The sequence below is a fragment of the Olea europaea genome, chromosome 11 (genome assembly GCF_002742605.1).
Source record: "Olea europaea var. sylvestris chromosome 11, O_europaea_v1, whole genome shotgun sequence".
Classification (NCBI taxonomy): domain Eukaryota; kingdom Viridiplantae; phylum Streptophyta; class Magnoliopsida; order Lamiales; family Oleaceae; genus Olea; species Olea europaea.
The window spans coordinates 37,122,245-37,145,078 of NC_036247.1; the positions used below are offsets into that span (position 1 = coordinate 37,122,245).

A 22,834-nucleotide genomic window follows, 5' to 3' on the forward strand; every position below is an offset into this window, starting at 1 on the left:
GTTGGTGATTATAGACCTATCTCATGTTGCAATGTCACTTATAAGGTCATTACTAAGGTCCTTTCTAATAGATTGGCACCAGTATTGGGGACTATTATCAATCAATCACAGACTACATTTGTGAAAGGTAGGAGTTCGATAGAAAATGTCCACCTTGCTCAAGAATTATTGAGACAATATTTTAGGAAGAGAGTTTCACCGAGATGCATACTTAAAATAGATCTTCGAAAGGTGTATGACTCTATTGAATGGAGCTTCTTGAAATTGGTTTTGGTGGGAATGTGATTTCAAGTTGTCAAGGTATTCAATTTATCCTTTTGACTCGATGATCCTCATTGTGAGGGTTCTTTTGTATATATAGGAATACATGAATGGAAACTGAGCAATTTTCTACCAATTACAACTATTATACAAAGCTATACAAAGCATCTCTAATTCTGGCGTTAATTACTTGCTGGCCATCAATTACTCTTTCTACCTAATTGACATCCCCCCTCAAATTGATGCTGGGTGATCAAGAAGCATCAATTTGCCCACAAGACAGAGATGACGTTGTCGTGTCATGGCTTTAGTGAATATGTCGGCAATCTGTAGATCAGTTGAGATATGCGGAAGAGAAATAATATTTGTGTCAAAAGCCTCTCGAATTGAGTGGCAATCTACTTCGATATGCTTTGTACGCTCATGATATATTGGATTTGCAGCAATCTGAATAGCACTCGTGTTGTCCGCATGAAGGGGTGTAGGATCAGACCGAGGAAAGCTAAGTTCAGCTAAAGCCCACAGAGCCACATAATCTCAGAATAAGCAGCGGACATGGCACGATATTCAGATTCAGTTGAAGATTTAGACACACGTGCCTGCTTTTTACTCTTCCAAGAAATCAAAGAATTACCAAGAAACATACACCAACCCATAACAGAACGACGAGTATCAGGGCAGCCCACCCAATCTACATCACTAAATGCAACAAGACGAATAGGAGACCCAGAAGGGAAAAACAATCCACGATGAGGAGTACTTTGGAGATACCGAATGATGCGACGAACTGCCACAAGATGAAGATGTCGTGGAGTTTACATAAACTGACTGACTTGTTGGACTGCGAATGATATATCAGGCCTAGTGATGGTCAAGTAGTTGAGGCTTCCAACTAATTGACGAAAGATAGTCGGATCAGGAAGGAGCTCACCCTCTTCACGATGATATTTAACATTGACTTCCAGAGGAGTATCGACAGAAGAAGAATCTTGAAGACCAGCCAAAGGATCAAGTCTTGGATGTATTTGTGTTGGTTCAAAAATATACTTGTGAAATCAGTGTGTACTTCCAAGCCCAAAACATATGTTAGAGGACCAAGATCTTTCATGTGAAAGGAAGCCTGTAGATGCTGCTGGAGTTGAATTATCAAACCAGAATCTGTGCCAGTGATAACAATATCATCCACATATACAAGTAAAAGAACAATATCTGTAGATGTCTTACAAAGAAATAGGGAGGAGTCATACTGATACTGGATAAAAGAAAGTTGTAACAAAGTAGATCGAAACTTCTCATACCATGCTCAAGGAGCCTGTTTCAGCCCATAAAGAAACTTCTTCAGCTTACATACTTGTGAAGAAGAGGAAAAAAAGGCCCGGAGGAGGTGTCATGTAAATATCTTCCTTGAGATCACCATGAAGAAAAGCATTTTTGACATCCATTTGGTGAAGAGGCCACTCTGAGAGGCTGCAATAGAAAGAACAGTGCTCACTGTAGTCATCTTTGCCACTGGAGCGAATGTCTCATCATAATCTACCCCATATTCCTATTTATTTCTGAGAGCAACTAGGTGGGCTTTATAACGATCCAGAGTTCCATCAGAACGAAGCTTAATAGAATATACCCACTTACAACCAATAGCCTTGACATTGGGTGGATAAGGAACAACATCCCAAGTATGATTATCCTAAAGTGCTCGAAGTTCTTCATCCATAGCCTTCCCCCAGCATTCATGTTTGGCTGCTTCTGAATAACTAGGAGGTATATATGTCAATGTAGTGGCAAATGAATGAAAAGAACCATATTTATCAGGTAGGCGAGAAATACGGGTAGATCGTCGAGGACCCGGAGGTACATCAGTATCTGATGCCAACTCAGGCTCAGAAGAGAGGGGTTGGACAAGATCAGATGTGAGGTCAACTTCAGCAAGAGGCCTATTTGGCGAGTCCAGGCTTGAATCTTTCAGGATGAGAAGTCAAATCACCAAAGCATGGGAGAATACTAATTTCAGGTAAATGTTGAGCATGAGTATGAAAGAAAGATTGTTGCTAAAAGAAAACAACATTACGAGAAATGTGAAATCTGTTAGAACATGGATCATAGCAAACATAACCTTTGTGTAAAACACTGTAGCCCATAAAAGCACACTTAACAGATTGTACAGAAAGCTTGTGTCATTCATGAGAAGGTAAGTGAACAAAACAAATGCACCCAAAAGTATGCAAGTCATGATAAGTAGGATGTTCATTATGAAGGCGATAATATGGAGAGTGAAAGCAATCTATTGATTAAATAAATTGCAGTGGACACTGCTTCAACCCAGAATTTTGAAGGAACATGGGAATCAAGTAATAATGTACGAACAACATCCAGTACATGACAATTTTTTCGTTCTGCCACCCCATTTTGTTGAGGGGTATAAGGACATGATCGTTGAGACAAAATCCCTTTTTGTTTCAAGAAATCATGAAACTCATGGGACATATATTCTCCACCTAAATCAGATCGTAAAATTTTAATACTGGCGGAGAATTGGGTCTCAACATATGTCACAAAGGTCTGAAAAATTGAAAGTACTTCAGATTTAAAACGGAGAAAATAGATCCATGTGTATCGGCTATAATCATCAATAAAAGTCACGAAATATTTATACTGGGCATGAGAGGTGATAGGTAAAATGCCCCAAACATCACTATGCACAATATCAAAGCTCTTTTTGGCACGACTACTGTGAGAAGGAAAAGGAAGAGTCTTACTCTTTCCCAATTTGCATGTAGAACAATCAAAGCACAAATTATGAGAAGAATTATTTTTATTACCCAACAAACCAGAGTTTAACAAATGAGACACGATAGTGGAGTTTGGATGTCCCAAACGTTTGTGCCAAACTTCACTTTTATTGTTAACGGTTATACAAGCCAAAGATAAGCAACTAGGAATAAAAAAATGTAATGGAAACAATCGTCCAATTTTAGGCCCCTTCGCTAGTATCTTCCCTGACACCTAATCCTGCACAAGAACACCATCACGAGAAAAATGGGCATCATAATTGTTATCAACTAATTGACCAACTGAAATTATATTTGTAGATAAACCAGGAGATATAAAAATTTCTCGAAAAGCAGAATTAATGTTACCAACAGCATTAATAGCTAAATGACTCCCATTAGCTGTTTGAATATGAGATGAGCCTTGATATAGGCGAATATCATAAAGACCATCAGAGGAACTGGTCATATGATTTGAGGCACCAGAATCAACTAGCTAAGATTGAGATGAAGTATTATGTTTACCTTGAAATCCCAAGGCAACAAAAGCTAATGCAATCATTTGTTGCACCATTTTAGGAGTAAGAGCAGATTGGGCAGTAGTAGATGATGTCTCAGAAGTCGATGGCCTGGTAGTAGCCTGATATGCATTAGCCTGACGATTTTGAGGTCGAGTAGGACAGTCTTTGATAATGTGTCCCGACTTCTTGCAATAATTGCAGTACTTTTTGGTACAATGAGTAGCAATATGCCCATAGTCCTTGCAACTGAAGCATTGAATCTTTCTCATGTCTCTCCATTTGTTTTTCCCATGAGCTACATAAACGACAGCATCTGAGGTCATATGTTGATGTTGAATAGTGGCATGTGGTGTAAGACGCCGCTCTTTACGAAGTAACTCCCCAAAATAGACATCCAAAGAAGGGGACGGATCACGATTCATTAGATTTGAGTGAATTGAAACTGGTCTCGCTTGCTTTGCTCATGTACAGTTTGAACGGTAGCAAGAGATTCAACTGATACTTTAGCATAGATAATATCAGCAAATTCACCCCATAAGCTTTGAAACCCAGAGAAGTAATCCTGGATGTTGAGATTGGCCTGAGTGTAATTTGCAATTTCATACTCCAATTGAAATTGTCTAGCTGTATTGTCTTGATTGTAGACCTTTTTAAATACTCCCACATCTCTTTAGCGGTCTTATAAGGTCTTAGATTTAGTACAATCATAGGATCAAAAGATCCTAAAATCCATGTCGTAACCCTAGCATCTTTCACTTTCCATTGGCCCAATTGAATATTCTCAGTAAGAGCTGGGTCACTTCCATCAATGTGACCCCATAATTCTTTTCCCATAACGAATAATCGAAATTGAAATTCCCATGTAGAATAATTTTTACCCGTGAACCGCACACCGAAAGTTTCAAACATATTAGTTGACATGATGTACGTAGTTAATTATACTAATGGAAAAAAAGGACCTAATATAAATTCAGCAAAACCAAAGTCCAGCAGAAAGCACAATAATCCCAATATAAATCGAGCCCAAGTAAACTTTAAGACCCCAATTAAACAATGGATTAATTAGTCCAACACACAGGGGTTAATATCAAACCTCTAATCATGCCTCGACGGTCTCGGCCACCACGTTCACCGCACCAGTCTCGGCCACCACAGGAGATGCCGGCAGCACCAAAGAAGTTCAAAAACTCGGACACCACGGAAGACCCAAATGGATAGTCTTGACAAAACCCAAAGAAGGCGTCGCCAGTCACCACAAAAGACGCCGACAGCACCCAAGAGGTCGAAAAATTTCGACACCATCGAAGACTGACTCTATCGCAGTCGGAAAATTCTGACACCGCCGAAGACCGACTCTGTCACACGAGAAACCATGAAGAAATTCAGAATTATGGCTCTGATACCATGTCAAGGTATTCGATTTATCCTTTTGACTCGATGATCCTTATTGTGAGGGTTCCTTTGTATATATAGGAATAATATGGCAAATTACATGGCTGAATGTTAGCTATCATTGTACATGAATGGAAACTGAGCAATTTTCTACAATTACAACTATTATACAAAGCTATACAAAGCATCTCTAATTCTGGCGTTAATTACTTGCTAGCCGTCAATTACTCTTTCTATCTAATTGACACAAGTAAGATTCACTAGGTGGGTGATGGTATGTATCTCTTATCCTTCATATTCTATTGCACTTAATGGTTGCTTGCATGGTTTCATTAAGGGCAAAAGAGGATTAAGGCAAGGAGACCCTCTATCGCCATTTCTATTGGTGATTTGTCTTGAATATCTATCAAGATCATTGAAAGCGGCTACTACCTATAGTAATTTTAATTACCATTCAAAATGTGGGTTTTTGAAAATCAAACACTTGGCATTTGCGGATGATTTGATGTTGTTTGCTAGAGGTGATGCTGTATCAGTGCGTATATTGATGGAATGCCTGTCCAAGTTCAATGATTGCTCCGGATTGAAAGTGAACTTGAACAAATCAAATCTCTACATGGGTGATATTCAAGGGGTTGATTTAGATGAAATCCAGGAGGTCGTGGACATGCCCAAGGATAAATTGTCATTTAGATATTTGGGGATTCCACTCGCAGCATAAAAGTTGAGAGTTAATCACTATGCGCCGTTCTTGGACAAGATTGCAGCATACAGTAATACATGGACATGTGCATCATTGTCTTATGCTGGAGGGCCAAATTGGTTAGGGCAGCCTCACAAGGAGTTGAATGCTTTTGGTTATCTATCTTTCGGATTCCTGCAATAATGACGTCAAGCATTATTCGGCTTTGCAGGAATTTTCTTTGGAACTCTAAAAAAGCGCTAGTTTCTTAGGCGGATGTTTGTCTCCCTAAAAGTGAGGGAAGATTGGGATTTCGAGACATAAAGTGCTAGAATAATGCTTTGCTAACCAAGGCACTTTGTAATATTCAAGACAAGAAAGACACTCTTTGGGTACGTTAGGTCAATCATGTATACTTGAGAGACGGAACCATTTGGGAGTGGATGCCTAAAAATGATGACTCTCCATTGATGAAGAAGTTGTCAACAATTTGGGGATTGTTTATCCAAAAAGAGGATAGTGTGCAGGCTACCATCCAGCGATTGGCGAAGTGGAGTACCAATGGCAAGCTAATTATGTCTCTAAGTCATACGAGTATATTCGACCGAAGGAATTAACAAAACTTGGGCAGCAGATGTTTGGAAGCCATGTATCACATCGAAACATTCATTTATTCTTTGGCTAAGTGCCCAATCTAGGCTACTTATCAAAGATAAGTTACAACATTTAGAAATAGATCGAAGTTGTGTTTTCTGTGGACTTAAGGAAGAATCTAGTAAGCGCCTATTTTTTGAATGCCCGTTCAGCAACAAAACATGGGGACAGATCTGAAAGTGGCTTGGAATGAGACAATTCATGTCTACACTAGCTAGTGCTTTGAAGTGGATTAAAAAGGAAGCTCAAAGGACATCTTGGCAAAGCAACGCTAAGAGAATTGCACTTGCTTACACAGTTTACTACATCCGGATGGCGAGAAATAAGACAATCTTAGACCATACATTGATAGCATAGTGAGACGGATCAAAATACGCGTATACAAAGTCATGTTCTTATTTGTTAATTTTAGAGAAATAACTTATTCCATATATTAATTCATGAACGTGGGTTACATATATATATATATATATATATAGACACACACACACACACACACATATATACATAGAGTGGATGTTTCTCATAAGGAAACAATCCTATCAAAATAAGAAAAGTTCTAAACTTATGCACCTACCCTATATATATATGTGTGTTGTATATGTAAATAATAAATATAAACCTAAATAGATGTATAATTTCATAACACTTCCCCTTAAGCTGGAGCATAGATATCAGTCATTCCCAACTTGTTACAAATATAGTTTACTCAAGTTCTGGCTTAGGCCTTTGTGAACACATCAGCTAATTGCTCTCCTGTCTTAACATGCTTAGTCGAAATCAATCCTTGTTGCAGCTTTTCACGAATAAAATGACAGTCTGCCTCTATATGCTTTGTTCTCTCATGAAATACTGGATTAGTGGCTATGTGAATAGCTGCTTGATTATCACACCATAAGTCCATAGAGTGAGAGGTATCAATGCCAACTTTTCCAAGTAATTGACGTAGAGCACTTGATCGAGCTACAACACTTTGTTTCTTGCTTTTTCAAGAGACTAGATTACCTCCAACGAAAACACAATACCCTATAGTAGAGCACCTATCCACGGGAGAAGCTGCCCAGTCAGCATTTGAGAAACACTCAACCCTACAATGACCACATTCTCTATAAAGAATTCCACGTCCTGGAGCTCCTTTAAGATATCTTAATAAATTAGTTACGGCATCCCAATGTGAAGTTCTAGGAGATGACATAAATTGACTAGCAACGCTTATGGGAAACGCAATATCTGGCCGAGTAATTGTAAGATAGTTCAACTTTCCCACTACCCTCCTGTACTTATCTGCATCAACAAACACATTTCCATCTTCTACTCCAAGTTTCACATTTGGTATCATAGGGGTATCACCAGGTTTTGCTTCAACTAAACCTATCTCATCTAGTAAGTCCAGAACATATTTCCTTTGGGATAGAAAGATTCCTTTACCATTTCGAGATATCTCTATCCCTGAGAAATATTTCAAAGGACCTAGCTCCTTTGTTTGAAATATTGTGCCTAGGAAAGCCTTTAGCATACTTATGTCACTGCTATCATTACCAGTAATCACAATATCATCAACATATACAACTAACAAAAGAATATTGAGTGATCATATGCACTTCTTTTCAAGCCATATTCAATCACAACCTCACTAAATTTTCCAAACCAAGCACGGGGTGATTGTTTCATACCATATAATGACTTTTGTAGTTTGCACATACCTTCCCTGACTCCCCCTGAGCAACAAACCTTGGTGGTTGCTCCATGTAAACTTCTTCATACAAATCTCCATGGAGAAATGCATTTTTAACATCCAGCTAGTGAAGCGGCCGATGATAGGTAGCAGCTAGAGAAATGAATAACGGAACAGAAGTTAGCTTAGCAACAGGAGAGAAAGTCTTAGAATAATCTACACCATAAGTTTGAGCATACCCCTTAGCAACTTAACGAGTCTTCAATCAAGCAACAGATCCATCAGGATTCATCTTAACTGTAAACACCCATTTGTAGCCAATTTCCTTTTTATGGAGGGGTAAAGGAACCAATTCCCATGTGTGATTATGTTCCAGTGCCAAAATTTTGTCTTGCATGGCTGCTCACCAGCCACTATGGGATAAAGCTTCAGAGATAGATTTTGGGACGGACACATGCTCTAAAGAAGCAATGAAAGACTTGGAAGATGGTGACAATGCATGGTAAGAAACAAAAGAAAAGACAGGATATGTACATGATCGTTTACCTTTTCAGAGAGCAATGGGAAGATCAAGAGTAGGATCAAGAGGAGGTGACGAATCCTGAGGTGAAGTAACGGACAGAGCAAGCAAGTCATGGCCAATATCAGGTGCCATCGAAGATTGTAGCACACGACGAGTATAAACACTTCGAATAGGAGGACTAGAACAAACTGGTAACATAGGTGTAGTGATAGTGTAAATAAAGAAGTCATTCCCAGACTCAATAGAAGATAGAATAGAGAACACAGTAGTACTAGAAACGGTGTCAACTCAAAAAAAATGATATCAGAAGATACTAAGTATCGTCCTAGGGAGGAAGAAAAGCATCAATAACCTTTTTGATGTCGAGAATAACCCACAAATATAAATTTGAGGGATCTAGGATCAAGTCTGAAAATTTGAGGTCTCATATCTTGAACAAAGCAAGAGTACCCAAATATTCTAGGAGCAAGAGAGAAGAGAGTCTGAGAGGGAAATAGAATGGAATAAGGAATTTTACCATCCAAGAGAGATGAAGGTAGACGATTGATTAAGTAACAAGCAGCAGAGACTGCATTTGCCCAAAATTCTTTTAAAACTTTCATATGAAAAAGAAGAGCTTGTGCGATGTCCAATAAATGACAATTATTTCTTTCTGCCATTCCATTTTGTTGTGGAGTAACAATACATGAAGATTGGTGAATAATGCCATGCTGTGAAAGAAATGAAGTAAATGTCAAAGAGGAATACTCCTTGGCATTATCACTCCTTAAGATACGTATAGATTTGTCAAATGAGTTTTAATCTCAGCATAAAAGGTACAAAAAATTGAGAATAGTTAAAACGATTTTTTTTAAAGATATAACCAAGTAACATGAGAATGATCATCCACGAAAGTAACAAAATAGCAAAAACTAGACTTAGATAAAATAGAACAAGGACCCCAAATATCTAAATGTATTAAATCAAAAGGGGACATAGCCCGTGTATTCATTCTAGGAGAATATGATACTCTATGGTGTTTTGCCAATTGACACGACTCACAATCTAATTGAGACACTTGACTAAGATTAGGACATAATTGCTTCAAAATAGGGAGAGAAGGATGACTGAAGCGACAGTGGAGCCGCAGAAGAGAATAAGTACCAATGCATGCGGTATATCTTGGCACCTATGTAGGGGAAGAATTGAGCACATATAAGCCATTGAGCTCACGCTCTCTACCAATAATTTTCTTCGTCCCAAGATCCTGGAAAAAGCAAAGGTTAGGAAAAAAAAAACACCACAATTAAGGGATTTAGTAATTTGACTCACAGATAAAAGATTGAAAGAAAACTTAGGTAAACATAAAACGGATGACATTGGAAGAGAGTTTGTTGGATGTGCAGTCTCACATCCAATAAAAAGAGTTGTAGACCCATTAGCTAAAGTGACACATAATAAATTGGAAGAGTATTGAAGAGATGAAAGAATATCTGTATTCCCAGTCATATGATCTATGGCACCGGAATCAATGACCCAATTATGGGATGCAGTAGAGAGAAGCTATAGAGTTACCTGTGTTGGCTAAAGTGGAAGTAGAAGTTGTAAGAGACTGTTGAGAAGCGTAAAATTGTGTATGGCAGGTATATTCATCTGTTGAAATTGTAATTTGAGGCTGAGTAGAAGGTGTAGGTAAAAGACCATCCTGAGCGGCAACATTTGCAAACTTTCTCATGGGAGTCTGACTTGTGTTCTTTGCTGGTTTACCATTCAATTTCCAACAGTTCTTTCTAATATGTCATTGCTCTCCACAATGATAACAACCACGAGAACCACCGCTAGAAATTTTATCTCGACTACGTCCTCCTTTATTATTGTAATTGTTATTTAAATTTGAAGTTGTGCCAACTAAAGCTACCGTCTCATTTGGTACTATACCTTGCTCCTTGTCATTGTCCTTGCATACCCGAAGGAGACGAGCATATATATCACTCAACGAAGGTAATGCCTCGCTGGTAAGTAATTGAGTACGAGCGACCTCATATTCAGGACCCAATCCTGTAAGAAAACATTAGACCACAATATGCTCTTCTTGTTCTTGCATCTTTTTCACATCACCAGTAATAGGAAACATAGCTCACTTTTCTTCAAATGCTTATTTTACTTCAATATAATATTGAAACAGATTTCGCCCCTTTTACTTAGCCCGATAAATTTTCAGCATTAGTTCATGAACATGCGATACATCATGTTTACGAGCATACATAAACTCTAGATAGTCCCACAATTCTTTCACAGTATCACAATGATTAATAACATCATCCACTATCGGGTCGAGAGTATTTTGAATCTGATTAAAGAGTTTATCATCCTCCATCAATCATTTTTTTCGAATCCCAGGATTAGTATCAGAATGTGAGGTGGATTATCAGTTAAGTAATCGCTCAAATCTAAACTGGACACATACCTACGAACATTTCTCTTCCATTGAGCATAATTCTACTGTTCGTTAACTTTCTTTCTGTGATTTTTGAGGATGGGGTTACTGTGATTTCATTCACCATTTTCATATCACGATCAACCATGATTAACAGATGACCAAAGGGTACACGACAGAAAATAGCTCAAAAGAACAAAAATTCCAAAGCAACTTAATTTAATATTAAAGGTAGCCCAATCAAAATAGATCAATTCAAGCCAAGATAAAATTGACCCACTAAAGCTGACCCGCCAAAGCCCAATCAATTTGGCCAAAATTAGGTAGTCAGTCTCCAGCCCAAAAAACCAATCGACCGCACTCGACTCACCACTGGAAGGAGAGGACAAACAACGATGGAGGAGAAGACGATGAAGCTAGAAGGTCTCTCTCGCACGACCTTCGTTACTGGTCACCGCATGCACCTACAACTCGAGGCACGGATACTTACACCGGAGAGGACCAGAATGTTGAACCAGAAGGAGCCCAAGTCTAAATCACATGATGACCAATCACAGCCTGTTGCAGTTCACCACTGCAATCACCAAGAAGTAGTACCGGTAAGTTCTACCACCGAGAACAGCCACCCAACATTTTTTTCTCAAAAAAAACTCACGAACCCTAATTTCGAGAACCTTGCTCTGATATCATGTTGATTTTAGAGAAATTAACTTATTCCACATATTAATTCATGAACGTGGGTTACATATATATACATAAAGTGGATGTTTCTCATAAGGAAACAATCCTATCAAAATAAGAAAAGTTCTAAACTTATGCACCTACCATATATACATGTGTTGTATATGTAAAGAATAAATATAAACCTAAATTGATAATTCCATAACATTATTGTATCCTCATGTTTTGATTCATTTTGAGTCTCTAGCATTAGGTCTTTAGATCTTAGCGTTAATACATTTTTTGTTCTTGTTTAGCCCGGGTATGACAAAAAGGCCAAACAAATTTGCGTGAAATTTCTGTCCAAAAAACCTCCTTTACATTGTGTTGTGTATTGTATATATATTTACAGTTATTTGATCTAAAAGGAAACTAAATAAATTAAAGATACAATCCCTGACAATTAGCAACAAATCTTTATTCTTCCAAATATTCGCCGGTATATATGGTAACACCCCCCCTCAAATTGATGCTGTAACCAACAACAATTTGCCAACAAGGAAATGATGTCGTAGTCGAGTCAATGCTTTGGTGAAGATATCTGCCACTTGGAGATTAGAAGAAATGTAGGGAAGAGATATCACCCTATCCATCAAAGTATCACGAATAAAATGACAATCAACTTCAATATGCTTCGTACATTCATGAAATAAGGGATTATTTGCAATCTGAATAGCACTTGTGTTGTCAACATGAAGAGGAGTAGGATTATCTTGAGAAAACCCAAGCTCCTCTAGAAGACCTCGTAACCAAATAATCTCAGAACAAGCTGTAGACATAGCACGATACTCCACCTTAGTAGATTTAGAGATGCGATCCTATTTCTTACATTTCCAAAAGATTAAAGCATCACCCAAAAACATACGCCAGCCCGTAGTGGAACGACGTGTATTCGGACACCAGCCCAATCAACATCACTGTAGGCAAAAAGCTGAAGAGACGACCCTTGAGGAAAAAATAACCCACGAGTGGATGATCCACGAATATAGCGAATAATATGACAAACAGCCGCAAGATGAAGATGCCGAGGTGAAGACATAAACTGGCTGACCTGATGAACGGCATAAGAGATATCTGGGTGAGTGGTAGTCAAATAGATGAGACTCCCAACGAGGTAACGATATAGAGTAGGATCGTCTAGAAAATCCCCTTCATCTTTCCGATACTTTACATTGACTTCCATAGGAGTATCTACAGAAGAAGACTTCTCCAACCCAGCTAACGCAATAAGATTCTGAATATACTTATGTTGGTTTAAGAAAATACCATTGGGCTGATGATGAACTTCGAGTCCTAAGAAGTATGTGAGTTGGCCGAGATCTTTCATGTGAAAAGTTGCATGTAATAACTTTTGAAGCTTTGAAATAAAACCACAGTCAGTGCCAGTAATAATGGTACATCCACATAAACCAAGAGAAGTACAATACTAGAGATAGACTTGTGGAAGAAGAGAGAAGAATCATACTGACTTTGTACAAAACTAAAGGTAATGAGTGTGCTACGAAACTTCTCAAACCAAGCCCAGGGAGCCTGCTTGAGAACGTCGTAATCTACAAACATCATGAAGAGATGAAGTAGTCATACCAGAATGGAGCTTCATAGAAATCTCTTCGTAAAGATCGCTGTGAAGAAAGGCATTCTTCCCATCCAACTGATGTAGCTTCCATGACTGCGAGGCAGCAATAGCTAGGATTGTCTCGACTGTGGTCATTTTGGCGACAGGAGCAAATGTCTCCTCATAGTCAACCCCATATTCCTGTCTGTTACCCAGAGTTACAAGACGAGCTTTGTACCGATCCAAGGAGCTGTCAGAACGAAGTTTCACAGAGAAAACCCATTTGCTCCCAATAGGTTTCACAGTAGGAGGACAAGGTGCAATGTCCCAAGTGTGATTCTCCTCAAGGGCCTGAAGTTCTGCTTGCATTGTCTTTTGCCAACACTCATGTTCCATGGCCTATTTGTAACAAGTGGGAATGGAAATAGCAGATAAAGTAACTACAAGAGAAACAGGAGATGAGAAACCATACTGATTGGGTGGGCGAGAATGACGAGTAGACCGACGAAGACAGATGGGAACCATAGGAGGATTAGGTGTAGGTTCGAGATCAGGAGAGGGCACATCAGCAGGAGGATCAGACCCATGATTACATCATTCATACACAAGTCCTGGCTTAAATCTTGCTATAACATCTGGGGAATCAGAGAAGCTAGGCAGGATATATGAAGATGTAGGGGGTAGCTCAGAATGAGACAGAAAAAAATATTGGTTTTCAAAGAAAACCACATTCCTAGAAATGCGGATACGTTTAGCATGAGAATCATAGCAAATATAACCTTTTTGAGAGACAGTATAACCAAGGAAAGCACATTTAACAGACTGAGCAGTAAGTTTATGTCGCTTATGAGCAGGAAGATGTACAAAACAAACACAACCAAATGTATGCAGATCAGAATAGGAAGGTAAATATCCAAACATCTTAAAGAATGGAGAAACATGATTTAAAATAGGAAATGGTAAACGATTAATTGAATGAACCGAAGTGAAAAGTGCTTCACACCAGAATCGAGAAGGTACTGATGATTCAAGTAAGAGTGTTCTTACCATATCCAGGAGGTGACGATTCTTTCTTTCAACAACACCGTTTTGCTGTAGTGTCGAAGGACAAGAATGCTGAGAGATGATACCCTTACTTTGGAGAAAGTTCTGAAACTCATTGGACATATATTCTCCCCTAAAATCAGATCGCAAGATCTTAATGAGGCTAGAAAATTAAGTCTCAACAAGAGCCAAGAAACGCTTAAAGACTGAAAAGACTTCTAATTTGGCTCTTAGAAAATAAACCCAAGTAAAACGACTGAAGTCATCAATAAATGTAATAAAGTACTTATAACGTGCATGAGAAATAATAGGTGAAATCCCCCAAACATCACTATGAATAATATCAAAACATTGTGAGGCACGAGATCCATGAGAGGGAAAAGGTAGAGTTTTACTTTTGCCAAGTTTGCATGTAGTGCAATCAAAAGAAAGTTCAGACGAACATGTTTTATTACCCAATAAATTAGAATTAAATAAAGTGCGAAGAATATCTGAGTTTGGGTGGCCTAAACGTTTGTGCCACAATTTATTATCAGTACTAATGGTATTACATGCAAATGAAAGTAAAGGAGAACTAGGAAAAGGAGAAATATGCAAGGGAAAGAGTCGTCCCACTTTAGGCCCCTTCGCAATCATCTTCCCCGACACTGGATCCTGCACAACACAACCAGAATGAGAGAAATGAACATTATAATTACTATCAACTAATTGACCAACAGAAAGTAAATTTGTAGAAAGATTGGGAGACACAAAAACATTAGTTAAGGAATCTGAAAGATCACCAACAGCATTGATAGGCAGAGAACTAGCATTAGCAGTATGAATTTTTAGATTCCCATCGTATTCTTTCACATTGGAAAGAGGAATAACAGTGTTGGCCATATGATTAGAAGCTCTAGAGTCGAAGAACCATGGTTTAGACGAAGTTTTATGAGTACCCGATAGTCCAAAGGCAGAGAAAGCAGAATTGATCATTTGTTGTACCATTTCAGGGGTGAGGGTGGATGCAGAAGCAGGATTTGGAACAACGTGCGAAGCAGTAGGCAATGCTGCAAAGCTAGAGGTACTAGTGGAGGCATGATAGGCAGTAGTATGCCTCTTTTCTGGCCGAATGGGACAAATAGATATGTGATGACCTTATTTCTTGCAATAGTTACAGTATTTCTTAGGACAATCCCAAGAAATGTGACCAAAGGCTTTACAATTATAGCACTGGATAACACGCATGTCACGACCCTTATTCCTTCCTTGTGCTACATAAGCCACAGGAGCACTGATAGTATCCCTATGCTCCATGGCAGCCTGAGTAACTAGACGTTGCTCCTCACAAAGAAGTTCACCCAAGCAAGTATCTAGAGATGGTACATGTTGACGATTAATCAGATTGGACCGTGCAACCTCAAATTCGGGACGTAGCTTTATCAAGAATTGATCCCTCTTGCTTGTCTCATGCACTGTTTGAACAGCAAATAGGGCCGCCACGGGAACATTAGCATAAACTATATCTGAATATTCAATCCAAAGATTTGGAAAACCTGAAAAGTATTCTTCAATTGAAAGATTTCCTTGTATAAAATTAGCCATCTGATACTCCAATTGAAATCGTCGAGGTGTGTTGTCTTGTTTGTAAACCTTACTAATGTAATCCCACATAGCAGCAATAGTTTTGTAAGGTCTCAGATTGAGAATAAGGTACTGTTCGACTGAACTAAGGATCCAAGTCATAACTTGAGCATCCTTAATTTCCCAATTCGACCAAGCCTCAACATCTTTAGGAGCGGGATCACTACCATCAAGATGTCCCCACAACTCTTTTCCTTTCACAGATAATTGGAATTCCCAAGCCGAATAATTTTTTCCATTGAAGCGGATAATAAATGAGTCTAACTTATCAACTGACATAATGAATAAATTATTCAACCAAATGAAGAACCCAGACCAAAAAAAAAAAACCACGTGTTGAAACTGAAATAAATTAACGAGCCAGAACTGAACACAGAGCCATAGATAGCAATTAATCAACCACCACAGTCCAACTACAAGAAACGCACCAGGCACCTACACGATACACCCAAGAAACGAAGGCAAAACCTGCTGAAACTTCGAGAGAAACTGAAAATACATAGAAGACAATCGGCGACCGAACGCAAAAGACAATCGAACCTGAAATATGTAGAAGGGCGACCGAACCCACATGCCCAACACCTGAAATGGAGATCTCCCAGAAAGGCACCGATGATGGTCCCCAATACACCGAACGAGGTGAGATTCACAGCATGTAAGAGCTTAGAACCCTAGCTCTGATACCATGACAAAAAGGTCGAACAAATTGCTTGAAATTTCTGTCCAAAAAACCTCTTTTACATTGTGTTATGTATTGTATATATATTTACAGTTATTTGATCTAAAAGGAAACTAAATAAATTAAAGATATAATCCCTGACAATTAGCAACAAATCATTCTTCTTCCAAATATTCGTCGGTAGATAGGGTAACACGGTATGCCCAGAGTATTTGTATATGAGTTTTGGTCTATAGAAATTTATATTTACTGATAAATTTTTTTTTTTACCTAGTACTGCATTGCAGGTCATTTGCTGGGTCTTGGGCGAATATGGAATTGCAGATGGGAAATATCCCGCCTCATATATCATTGGGAAGTTATGTGCAGCAGAGGCACACTCTACTGATGACACTGTTAAAGTACGCTTTTTATTTTAATTATGCCAATTGAGTGATTCAACACACAGGGGCAGAGCCAGGATTTGTGTTCAGTGCAAGCAACATTTTTCACCGTTGAACTTCGAGGATTTGGTCATAGATTTAATGATGATAAAAAAATAAAACAATATTACAACAATACTAAAAACGATATAATTTATATATTAAACTTTTTCCTTGCAAGTTTTCATATTTTGATATACATAAACAATAGTGCTATCATTCATCCACTGATCACCCATCCGATTGCGCAATCTATTCTTTACGATGCTCATTGCAGAAAAGACTCTCTCCACAGTAGCGGTAGCAACTGGTAAAATCAATTCTAAAGTCAAAAGTCTGTAAACCAATGGATATACTTTATCTTTCTTTGTCAGAACTAACTTCTCCGCAAGATCACCAAGGTCATTCAACCCTTTCAACTCTTTGTTAGAGTGCATGTCAAAAATTTAAGTCTCAAGTTGATCGCTAAGTACAATGACATCTACTACAGAGAAATCTAATGGATAAAACTCAGCAAGTCTAATCAAGCTTTTCTTGTCAAAAGAAGAAAATGAATCTTGTGGGCATAAACAAGCTACACAAAGGAGTAACTCTGTATTTACCTCCGAGAAACGATCATTCAATTCTTAAAGTTGTAAATCGATGACAGAGTAGAACAAATCTACTCGATAATGATGTAAATTTGTAATTTCTGGATATTTATGCTGAGAGCGACCATGAATTGCAAGGTGTACAAACATATCATCTATGTTGGGTACATGAATGTAATGTTGTTGACAAAAAGAATATACTTCTTCCAAAAAGGAGTCCCACCCTTCGTCTCTCATTATTTGGAGTCGTCATTTGTACAATCTCACTAATTGCATTGCATTCAAAATATCTTGATCTTTCCTTTGCAATGCCTTTGACAGATCATTTGACATCCCCAACACACTTCTCATCAACTGTAGATTAAATGCAAAATCAAATCTTTGTATCGACTTCAATAAATTTGTTGCATCAGATCTTTGATCACAAGAACAAGATTCATCTACAACAATCATTGCAAGTACATCTAAAATAGAAGAGAACATGGTAAGCAAGCTGACCAAAGAATTATAATGTGAACTCCATCGTGTATCACCAGAGCGCTGAATGGTCGTTTCTTGATTAAGTCCCCGTCCACTTAAAATCTCACCTTTTTCCAATGCCTCAAAAATAAAGTCTAATTATTTTTCTCGAAAAAGATCACAACGTTTAGAAGATGCTCCAACAGTATTTATCACGTTCCCAACCACACGAAAGAAGTTAGTAATAGGGATGTTCTTCTTTGCCACAACCACAAGCGCAAGTTGGAGTTGATGAGCAAAACAATGAATGTAAAAGGCACATGGACTCTCCTTCAAAATGAGTGTTTTCAGACCATTAAACTTATCTTGCATATTACTTGCTCCATCATAACCTTGTCCTCTCAATCTAGACATGCTCAAATTATATCTAGAAAATACCTTATCACTTGCAGCCTTAAGTGATAGAGCCGTGGTACTTGTAACATGTTCAATCCCTATGAAGCGTTCATTGATATGCCCACTATTGTCTACATAACATAAAACAATAGACATTTGCTCCTTCATTGACACATCACAAGATTCATCAACTAGAATAGAAAATAGTGAATCGCCAACATCTTTGATAATAACATTGATCGTTTCAATAGCACAAGTATTTACTATATCCTTTGAACATCAGGTGATGTCAATTTGCAATTGTGAGGAGCATTCCCAATGTGATGGCATTAATAACTTCATTATGAGTAGCCAAAAATTGCAATTGCACTAAGAAGTTACCTGGATTGAGAGAATCCTCAGATTCATCATGACCTCGAAATGAGTGCCCTTGTCGCAAAAGAACTCGAACACAATCAATGGATGCATTAAGATGTGTAACATATGCATTTCTTGCTTGTTCTACTGTTTGTAGAAAACCGATTGAATGTGTTGCTCTTGATTCATCAACACTTCACACTTAATGTGAGCTTGATGATGTGCACTATCATGAAGTCCAACATAAGTATGAAGCCTTTTTTTATCTTTCCAATATGTAAAACCTTCGGCAACAAAAGACTTACCTCTACCTTGCTTTTCAGAACTTGTTCTGAAAAGATAACGATACAAACAATAAGCAGCATCCTTCTCTACATTGTACTCCAACCAACTACCGAACTCTTTAAACCACGAAAGATTGAATCGTCTAATTGTTACTCCAAATTGTCGTTTTGGAAAGCCATGTGAATTGATCTTATATATCTTCCAGGATTATCTTGTAATTCACCTTGATTACCTTTGAGACAAATGTATCTATAGACTATGGGAGTGTTGATAAGTTTGGACACCCTAATTCAAGTTTAAAGAACATATCAATAACTTTCTTTCTCTGAAACGGAGCTTAAGCAAGAATGTCATCATCCCATTATACACATGTATATATTATAACAAGAAATAATCCAAAAATCCTGTTTGTCTCACTGAAAATTCCCAATTGGAAATCACAAAATAGCAGGCACGATTTGGGTATGTGTTTTTCATATAGTGTGCAATTTTGCTACAAGAAATTGGAAGTTGAAATTGAAAATTAAATAGAAATAGAAATCACCTTCTTCGTTCTTCTGGGCTTCGGCCGCTTCGGGCTTCTCCAGACTCCAAACTCTAGTGAATTAGTATGACAGTATCAATTCTTCTTCTTTCGTTGGGCAGCTTGGGCTGGCAGGCAGTGTAGCGGCAGTTGGCGGTGGACGGGAATTACAGTCTAAAAGCTGGGGACTGCGAGTTGGAGTGGCGACTAGCGAGATTGCGAGAAGCAGTGAGGGTCAGCTGGTCGACAAAGACGCGATTCAAGCTCGGCAAGGGTTTGGTTTTGATTTGAATGAAATCGGGTGGTTTTGATTTGAACGAAATCGGGTTTGGGTTAATAAACGGGTCATGGGCTGGGGCAATTGGGCTTTTTTGATTGAACCAGACTTTAACAAAAAAAATAAAAAAATAAATGATAAATAATATATATATATATATATATATATTGGGCCTAGTGGAGCCCAAAAGTAGATGCCCGCACTGGACCTAATGGGGCTCCGCCCCTACCAACACTTATTTATCTGGGATGGTCAACCCATAAAACATGTTTAAAATGGTGCAGTTTTTAAAGTTTAATAGCAATATTGACTATCAATGGAGACTGCAGTGGTCTACATATAAAAAGTGAAACTCTCTTCATTGTAGGGAGTGAATTTACGAGTAGCTTTTGGCTGCAGTGCGTTTTGACAACATATTTTAGCATCTGTTTGGCAAAATTTATAAATTATTTATAAATGGTAAAACTTCATTTTCAACCATATATTTCAATGGACTCACAAGTGCAATCCACCACTTATTTTATCTATTGTAAATTTGTTTATAAATTTTTACCAAACAGAGGCTTAATCGTTTAAAAGCAATCTTACAACTAAGTGCAATGCCTATTCAATTGAACGTGCTTTGCCATGCATACTCTGAATCACCATAGTGTACGAGCTTAAGTGGAGAAATGAGATTCGATTGTCATTGTACTGAACGGTTTCTGTAAGTATGCTTTGGTGATAGTTGTCCTGCTTATTTTGAAGGCATATGCGGTAACATCGCTAATGAAGATATATTCATTTGAAATAGGTGCTGGGAGAAAAGTGGACATGCTACCTGAGGTAGGAAGTTTAAACTATATTTGGGTCTGCTTTGGCATGCCAATCTGACGTCCTTGTTTCTACTCCTGATAATTGGGAACATATACTTTAATTGCACATATTTTCTCATGTAAACCTGAGTTCTTTGTTTATTATTATGAGTTGACTTTTTTCTTTGCCTTAGGACATGATTTTGTTACTTTTCCATAGGACATGCTTTTGTCGCATGCTTTTGGTGTAAATTAGGCATGTCCCTATCTGAATTTATTAGCATCTTCATTAGGCATTAGAAAATTTGAATTAACGATTACGCTTTTACAATTTGCTTTCGTGGGACATGCATTAACATTTTAAGCCTCCACATTCTGTTTTGGAAAAATGATAAGAGAGATACAATATTGTTGTTTAAGAAAATTCATTGTTTTTATTATTATTATCTACATAAAAAATAATATAAGCAGTAATGATACTATTATTATCATGAAAAATAAGATAATTTGTTTTTTGTTCACCGTGTAGTATTAATTAAATAACATATAAAGAGAAAAGTAACCAGTATACTCGACATCTTGTTAGTAGATACTGTCATTCTCTTCTCGCCTTTGTTATGCCACTTACCCTCGTGGTTCAACACTATGAGTGATAAACAGTATGAAAAATATCATTTCTTTCACAATTTAACTGAAAATTTCGTTCATTGGTAATTGAATCTGTTTCCCTTTCCCATGGGTACCTAAATTAAATTTCTTTAGTAGGAACTACTATTTTCATGCTTGTTTTTGCCTTAGACAAATATTAATTAGTAGAAAAATATGAATTTTTTGTCTGGCTACCTTCTTGCTTGCTGCAGTGTCAATTCCTGATTGAAGAATTATTAGCATCCCACTCAACGTATCTGCAGCAGCGTGCTTATGAACTTCAAGCAATCATTGGCTTGGATGCTCGTGCTGTTGAGAATATTATGCTAATGGATGCAAATTGTGAAGACATTGAGGTGATATTCATCTTTAGAGAATTAGAGTAAATCTGGTTATATTTACTTCATTTTCGGAATATGATTGCGGTAATAATACACTCTTTTGTATTGCTGATAGAGACATCTTAATTAGTGATCAATACGGAAAGGAGGATATATATTCTTTCTGCTTGCTTTCTAGTGATATTTGCCATATACTTCTGCATTTTTATTAGTTAGTCAGATTTTTACGTACCTAGTGCATGTTTGAGAAGTGATTAAATTAAAATTTAAGTGATTGTAAGTTGTGGATCCTAATGATTGTCTGGATATTAAGTATGAAGTGGATACAAAATATGTTCGATCAACTTAGATAATAATTTAATCCCCTCCCAAACATGCATTTAATGTGCTACCTCTTTCCATTTAATTTTGGCCTGATGTGCTCCTAAATCTCTGTAAGTTAGGGAAATTTTAGCATAGTTGAGTTGAAACTTGATTTCTTTTGCAAGACTCTCATATCGATTATCCCAATCATAAAAAGTGGCAAATATTGTCAGTGTTTTTTGTGCCCCTTCACAGTTTCTGTAGCTCAGGAAGACACTGCTATAAAGGAGATTGCTAGAGACAGATAGTTCCTCGTGCTCAAGAAAGGGCAATTTTAAATCTTCAATACAGTTTCTCTAGTGAGGGGATTTTTGCTTGCTTTTTTGGGAAATGAAATAGGAAGAGAGAAGGAAAATATAATTACAAGAACAATAAGCCCTAGCAGTCAACATTTTGAAATGGCTTGATTAGAAATACAGGAAGAACACATTTCAGGAATCCAAGTTTGCTTGCATCCTAGCTGTAGGGCTACGACTCTCACGATCTGAGCAAGCCTCTTCATTGAAATTAAGCCGTGAAGATCTATTTCTCCAGCTTGCTATAATGTTAGTACTGGCAAAACTGGTAGCAGGATGGTAAATATTAGAGTCGGAAAAGCATGTATCACCACCATTTGTGGGCTCAGAGGAAGATCCAGAACCTTTTAAATCTAATATCTAATTTACAAGTTGGTTGTTATCGTTCTTTCTTGAGTTGGCCCACTGTGTCAATCACTTCATTGTTCCCTTTGCTATATTTCAGTTATATTTTGGAAGACAAAATGCTAAAAAGTTGTATCCTCCCTTAAATTTACCCAGTGAATAAATGATATTATCAAAAAGATAAAAAAATAATAAATATTTTGTATGTAGCCCTATTTACCAGTG

At 37.7% G+C, this 22,834-nt stretch overlaps 1 pseudogene; it reads left to right on the forward strand.

Annotated features, from left to right (window-relative positions):
* The window catches only part of LOC111404825, a 53,434-nt pseudogene that overhangs the window by 24,811 nt on the left and 5,789 nt on the right, over positions 1-22,834 (forward strand).